This window comes from Bos indicus x Bos taurus, chromosome 20 (assembly GCF_003369695.1).
Source record: "Bos indicus x Bos taurus breed Angus x Brahman F1 hybrid chromosome 20, Bos_hybrid_MaternalHap_v2.0, whole genome shotgun sequence".
NCBI classification, from domain to species: Eukaryota; Metazoa; Chordata; class Mammalia; order Artiodactyla; family Bovidae; genus Bos; species Bos indicus x Bos taurus.
Genome location: NC_040095.1, coordinates 37,220,661 through 37,227,130, shown reverse-complemented (window position 1 = coordinate 37,227,130; position 6,470 = coordinate 37,220,661). Strand labels below are relative to the sequence as shown.

Below are 6,470 nucleotides of genomic sequence, written 5' to 3'. Positions count from 1 at the left end.
AAAATGTCAAAGTTAAAATTCTGCCATATAACCTGAATACTAGAAAATACCCAAATGCACTCATAAATTGGTGTGGAGGATGTATAAATAGATAAAGTGGAAGAACTGATAAACAATGTAAACAAAGCAGCAGCGTGTTTTTGTTTTTATTACTTAACTGAAATATTCAGTGATATAAACATTGTTCTGCAATACAGGAAAGTAGCTGCTTCTATATTTAGAATTAGCCATTTAGGGTATGAAATATTGATTTCTATTTCCCCTGAGATCATATAGACAATTTTAACATGCTAATGTGTTTAATACTTCAGTAAGATAATACTTATTTCTTTCATAATTATAGCTTAGATAAATCATTTTTTTAGCATCTTGCTTTGTTATCTTATTGTGTGCAATTTTACTTTAAATTACTTCCATCCTTTGTTTTTTTCTGTGATAACGGTCTTTTCTTTTAAGTTTACATTTTTACATAGTACAGAGTATAAAAACAGAGTTTGAGTGAATCTTCTAAGCAAAGTAAAACATATTTAAAAACGCTTTTGAGTATGTAAAGTTGGCGGTGCCTAATGGCGCCTCTGACAGGAAGCTCGGTTGGGTAGAGAGTAGAGGGCAGTAATTGCGGCAGGTGGGAGAAGGAGGAGACGGCGGTGAATCACTTATAAATGACTCTGAAGCAGGACCTGGAGACTAAATTCCAGGAGGATAATGGTCATTCATGACCAAGAAGGAAAGACCTGAGACATGGAATGAGCGATTGCAGCCCTTCAGTGTGAGTCAGTGGGCCCTGAGAAAGGGGAATGCCTGCCATCTGGCCTTCATTCAACTATAGCCACTCCAACCACTCCCTATGGTGAACCTAGAGGAAACTGAGAATGCAGGATTATAGGCCCCAGTTACCTAAGATGACACAGATTCACATCAAGATAAAGATGATGTGCAAAGAAAACCCATGCCCCCAAAGAGATTATAGCCACTCCTCCAAACAGATCCAGCGGGAATAACCACAAAGTCACCCTGGGTCCCCTTAATAGAACAGGGTGAGAGCTCCGTGACCCCAACTAGGTAGGGTCTATGAGTCCTGTGTCAGCATTAAAGAAGTTACAGGAGACTGACCATCTGTCCCTCATCACCCCAATAAAGATTTATTGGGGTTCACGTCTCAAGGAAAATTTAAAGTAGGAGATAGATGGTCCCTGGGCTGAACAGCTGGTGATTTTCAGACCGAGCAAAACTGAAGTTTGTCCTCAGCCAGACAAGAATGACATATTTCCCTTCCTCCATTGTTAGGAGACTGATGGGGGAATTGTTGCAGTGAAAAGGAAAAAAGAGGAATGAGTTTTTCTTTTTCACTTCTCTGAGAGCAAAGAAGATAAAGAAGAACAGTGAGCAGGCCTGAACATTCCTAGTTTATTTTACTTTAACTGCTCCTGGTTCCGAATGTCTGTAACTAAGTTTGCTTTTTCTGCCCCCTAACTCTGCAGGAACTACACTTCACTTGACTCTATGACAAATACATCCTCTATCTGATGTTTACCTTTACAACAGCCTTCCCCTTGTAGTTCCATGTCAGAAAGAAGGCCTCAGAGCCACCAGACTGCCAGATGCAGTTACAGGTTACTGATGCCCATTTATGACTGTCTTTGAAATGATGCAAGAGGAAGAAATCACAATCCGTCACCTTTGTTTCCTCGTCACCGACTCCTGACTGTGAGCACCTGCCTTAGGGACACAGTTCTTGAGGCAGGAGCATGCTGTGTTCCCCTCTCCACTACCTGAGAATAAAAGCCACCATTCTATTTCTTCCAAAAAATAAAAACACTTTTATTGGAGTATAGTTGATTTACAATGTTGTATTAGTTTCTAAAACATATTTTTCAGACTCATAATACTTAAGGGTAGGAAATCTGGGAGCTTCTGCTTCTACATTTGAGTTTTTTAAATATTTACTTGTTTTTAATGGATTGATAATTGCCTTACAATATTGGCTTGATTTCTATCATATATCAACATGAATTAACCATAGGTATATATATATCCCCTCTCTTTTGAATCTCCCTCTCACCTCCTACTAACCAAATTTAAACTCTTGGAGCTATTTATCTCCAGTTCTGTTGATGCCAGTTGTACTAGTTATTATAATTATATAATTCGATTAAATATTACATAAAATGAGAAATACAAGTGCAAATAAGTAATTTCATTCTATGAAAACTAAGTCAAATGCTTAAAAATGCTTAAAAAGTAAATTGCTTAAAAAAGTATTATCAAATGCAGGTGAGGCAATTGTTTGGCAATCTTTAATTATAAAAATCCAGAAAGATTCTGCACAAAGGTTCTTAAATTTTATCTCCATATTAATGAAATGGAAACCACAGAATTGAAGATAATGCAAATAGGAGTGTGATTTATGCAAAAAAAAACCTTCAAAACTCCAATCAGATGACAAAATCCAGAGGAAAAACTTGTCTCCCCTGAAGATTTGATGAACAATATACAAGCTTTATTTTTTAAACACGTTATGCATTTTTGGGTTTATTTCCCCCCTTCAACAACTTTTTAATTTAAATATATTTTACATATAATATTTTGTAAAATTAAGGGATACAACATGTTAATTTGATACATTCGTATGTTGTAATGTGATTGCCATTATAGCTATAACCAACACCTCTATCATGTCACATAGTTACCATTTTAAAGTAAGTGTTTTGAATAATTAAAATCTAGCCTCTTGGTAAGTTTAATTATAACAAAATATTGTCTATATATACCATACTGTGCATCACATCATTAGGACTTATTTACTATTAATTGAATTAACCTCTTTTTTGATTAATTAACTACCAGCAACTAATGTGCCAGCAAAGAGTGTTCTTTCTTAGATTACAATGTAGAAGGCCTGAAGGGTTAGTTTTAATAACACCTTAATTTTCCTAAAATATGTCATTAAAAGCTGAAAACTTAATAGAACAAGATTTGTGTTATTTGCTACATAAACAGATAAAACTGTGGTGAATTATAGAGTATCAGTGCCTAATATCTTAATATCTTGTATTAGTTGTATAAGAATGTTGGCATAAGCTGATAAGATATATAAAATAAATGAGTAGTTTCTTGCCTTTGTATTTTTTTAACTTCTAATTTAAAAATAGAATGAATTGTCTGGTTTTTGTTTGGTTGTTTGCTTTGTCTTAGTGTTTTAGTGTTTTGTCATTGTTGTTTTAATAAAAGATAAAGGAAGTGCAAATAAAATACTTTGTTTTTCAAAATTTCCAGGAATTAGATGGCTTCAAGAGAACCTTTTAAAATATATATTTAAAAATAAATAATAAATAAACATATATTTTACAACTTTATGGAGGTCTAATTAACATACAATAAACAACATACATTTAAAGTATACTGTTTAATGAATTTTGACACGTGAATACACCTGTAAAGTCATCCACCCCCACAAAGTTCCTCATCCCTCTTTATAATCTAATTTTCTCTACTCCCCAACCCCATCTCCAAGCAACCCCCATCTACTTTTATCCTTGTAAATTACTTTTTGTTTTCTAGAATTTTATACAAATGAAATGCTACAGTAAGTACTCTTCTTGTCTGACTCCTTCCATGCGGTATAATTACTTTGAGACTCATCCATGTTGTAGCATGTATCAGCATGTGTTCCTTTCTACTGCTGAGTAGTATTCCATTGTGTAGATAGACAACAACTTGTTTATCCATTCCCTGCCTGATAGAATTCTGGATTGTTTCAAGTTTGGGGCTGTTACAAATAAAGTTATGAATATATACATAGAAGCCTTTATGTGGAAATACACTTTCTTGGGGGTAGAATGGTATATCATAAGGTAGGTATAAATTTAACTTTTCAAGAAACAACCAACAAGACTTGACGGCACACCATGCAAGAAAGAGCGCTAGCCTGGCATGCTCACAAAAGTAGCATTTCTGAAAGTGATCGGTTGGTACCGATTCAGGCGAAACACGCAGCAGCAGATGTCTTACCGAGAGCAGGTGATCCACAAGCAGCTCACCCGCGTCCTCAGGGTGCCCGACCTCGTCTTCCTCCTCTTCAGCTTCATCTCCACCGCCAACAATTCCACTCATGCTTTAGAATATGTTCTCTTTAGACCAAATCGAAGGTATAATCAAAGGATATCCTTTGCTATTCCCAATCTAGGCAATACTAGCCAGCAAGAGTATAAAGTGTCTTCAGTGCCAAATACTTCTCAGAGTTATGCCAAAGTTATTAAAGAACACGGTGCTGACTTTCTTGACAAGGATGGAGTGATGAAAGACATCAGGGCGATCTATCAGGTTTACAATGCGCTTCAGGAGAAGGTGCAGGCAGTGTGTGCAGACGTGGAAAAGAGTGAGCGAGTTGTTGAATCTTGTCAGGCAGAAGTGAACAAATTAAGAAGACAGATCACTCAGAGGAAGAATGAAAAGGAACAAGAAAGACGATTGCAGCAGGCAATGGTAAGCCGACAGATGCCACCTGAGAGTGTGGACCCCACCTTCAGCCCTCGGATGCCCTATCCAGGGTTCACAGCGGAAGGTCGAAGTACTCTTGGAGACACAGAGGCCTCGGACCCGCCTCCGCCTTATTCTGATCTTCACCCAAATAATCAAGAAAGTACTCTGAGCCATTCTCGCATGGAAAGCAGCGTCTTTATGCCTCGACCTCAAGCTGTGGGCTCCTCCAGTTATGCCTCCACCAGTGCTGGACTGAAATATCCTTGAAGTGGAGCAGATGCCCCTCCTTCCCACAGAGCAGCTGGAGACAGTGCTGAGGAATCAGACGACAGTGATTATGAAAATTTGATTGACCCTACAGAGCCCCCTAATAGCGAATACTCACGTTCAAGGGATTCTCGACCCATGACACACCCTGATGGGGGCTCCAGGAACACTCAGACCTCCCAGATTTAACTGAACGCAAGAAACTCTCCAGTTAGCACTGTTTTTCTTAATCGCTCATTGAGAGAGTTTTTAAGGACTTTCTCTGGAGGGGAGAACTGCTTTCTTGGGCCCCTGGACTCCCCAAGATGAGTTTTTGGGCCCAGACCTTGGAGGAGCCTCGCATGCAGGGGGTCCTCACCTGCGGACGCAGTGTGCAGGGCTCACAACAGAGTCATTAAGATAATCAAATTGTCCGAATTCTGGTGCGATTCATGGATGTACTGGTAAATTTAGGCAAAGATAAACTTATCAACATAGTTTCTGTTCTTTAAAATAATTTGGAAATTAGAGACTAAGCACAATTAGTCTATAAATGTTCTATAAATCAAAACCTTACCTCTTGCACTATCATGCCTTGAAATTTACTTTTTCAAAGGGAAACTAGTTTAGCAGCAGCCTTCAAAGAACCTTCTTTCTATGATGAGCCAAATTCATCTTTGCCAGAAAAGAAATTTTGATAATTTCCAAGATTGGAACAAATCAGTCGTACCTTCTTTTGTCTGCATGACTTTGTGAGATCAAAAGAGAGGGCTTTGTTTCCACTTTTTTCTACTAGCCTGATATGTATTGTCACTTAAAATGGTTGCCTTTAAAAAAAAAATGTAGAAATACTAATTACCAGTAAGTAATCATCCAAATAAGTATGTCATAAAATAAATTACTTATTTTTCTTTCGGGGAATTCCAGTGACTGCTCTGTTGCACTAGCCACGTTTATTGTCTCTGTTCTGGAGTCTTAAATGAAGGACACACAGCAGTATAACAGAAAGGAGTTCTGTTCCAGACCTGAGTTTTATGAGGAACAGACTCCAGACACAGCAGATTTAGCCAAGTTCGTACGTAAGGGAGATAATTCGTGTAGATCTTCTGACAAATCCTAGTGTTAGTTTTATTTGTGGAAGAAAGACATTTAATAAACTGTTTGGGAAGCTTGGTTATTGAATAGAGATTCATTTCCAATCAAAATAACCACACTTTTTTAAGTTACCGTTGGGCATATAGCTGTGGAATGTGTAGAGACTTTCCTTGGGGAGGCACTTAACATTCTTAGTTAATTACTGCTTGCTTTCTAGTTTTGCCCAGAATGTGTGACACCACTACAGACGTTCATGAGCATGACAGGCTCCTGGTTTGGAAATGACAAGACCCCCCCTCCTCCATTTACTGGCAGGGTCAGCCCACGAAGCTAATGCCATGGATTATAACTGCCTTTCTTTGGACTCGTTACGACCTGTAAGAATAAGGAAGTTGTTAAGGAAGCTTAAAATCCAGGTTCTGAAAAAGTAGTTTCATTTTGTAAGAAAGAAGTTTAGTCTGAATGGAAATTAAACGTTCAAACTGCCATCCTTCAGACAGCTAGCTACTCAGCGGGGTCTGTGTCTTCCTGCTCTCCAGTTTTGTTGGCCTCATACCACTGCCGTTTGATTTGAAATGTTGCAGACCGCTTTATCTGCAAATCTGTTCCAGTGTTTATCAGCTACCTTCTAGCAGCTTCAGCACCAG

At 38.0% G+C, this 6,470-nt stretch overlaps 1 long non-coding RNA gene and 1 pseudogene across 1 annotated transcript; both read left to right on the top strand.

The window, feature by feature from the left end:
* Window positions 1-679: 679 nt before the first annotated feature.
* Window positions 680-957, top strand: LOC113879235. Its single transcript, XR_003507246.1, has 2 exons — window positions 680-769; window positions 903-957. It is a non-coding gene; the product is annotated as an uncharacterized LOC113879235 (long non-coding RNA).
* A 2,976-nt stretch (window positions 958-3,933) lies between these two features.
* Window positions 3,934-4,997, top strand: LOC113879038 (annotated as a pseudogene).
* Window positions 4,998-6,470: the final 1,473 nt, after the last annotated feature.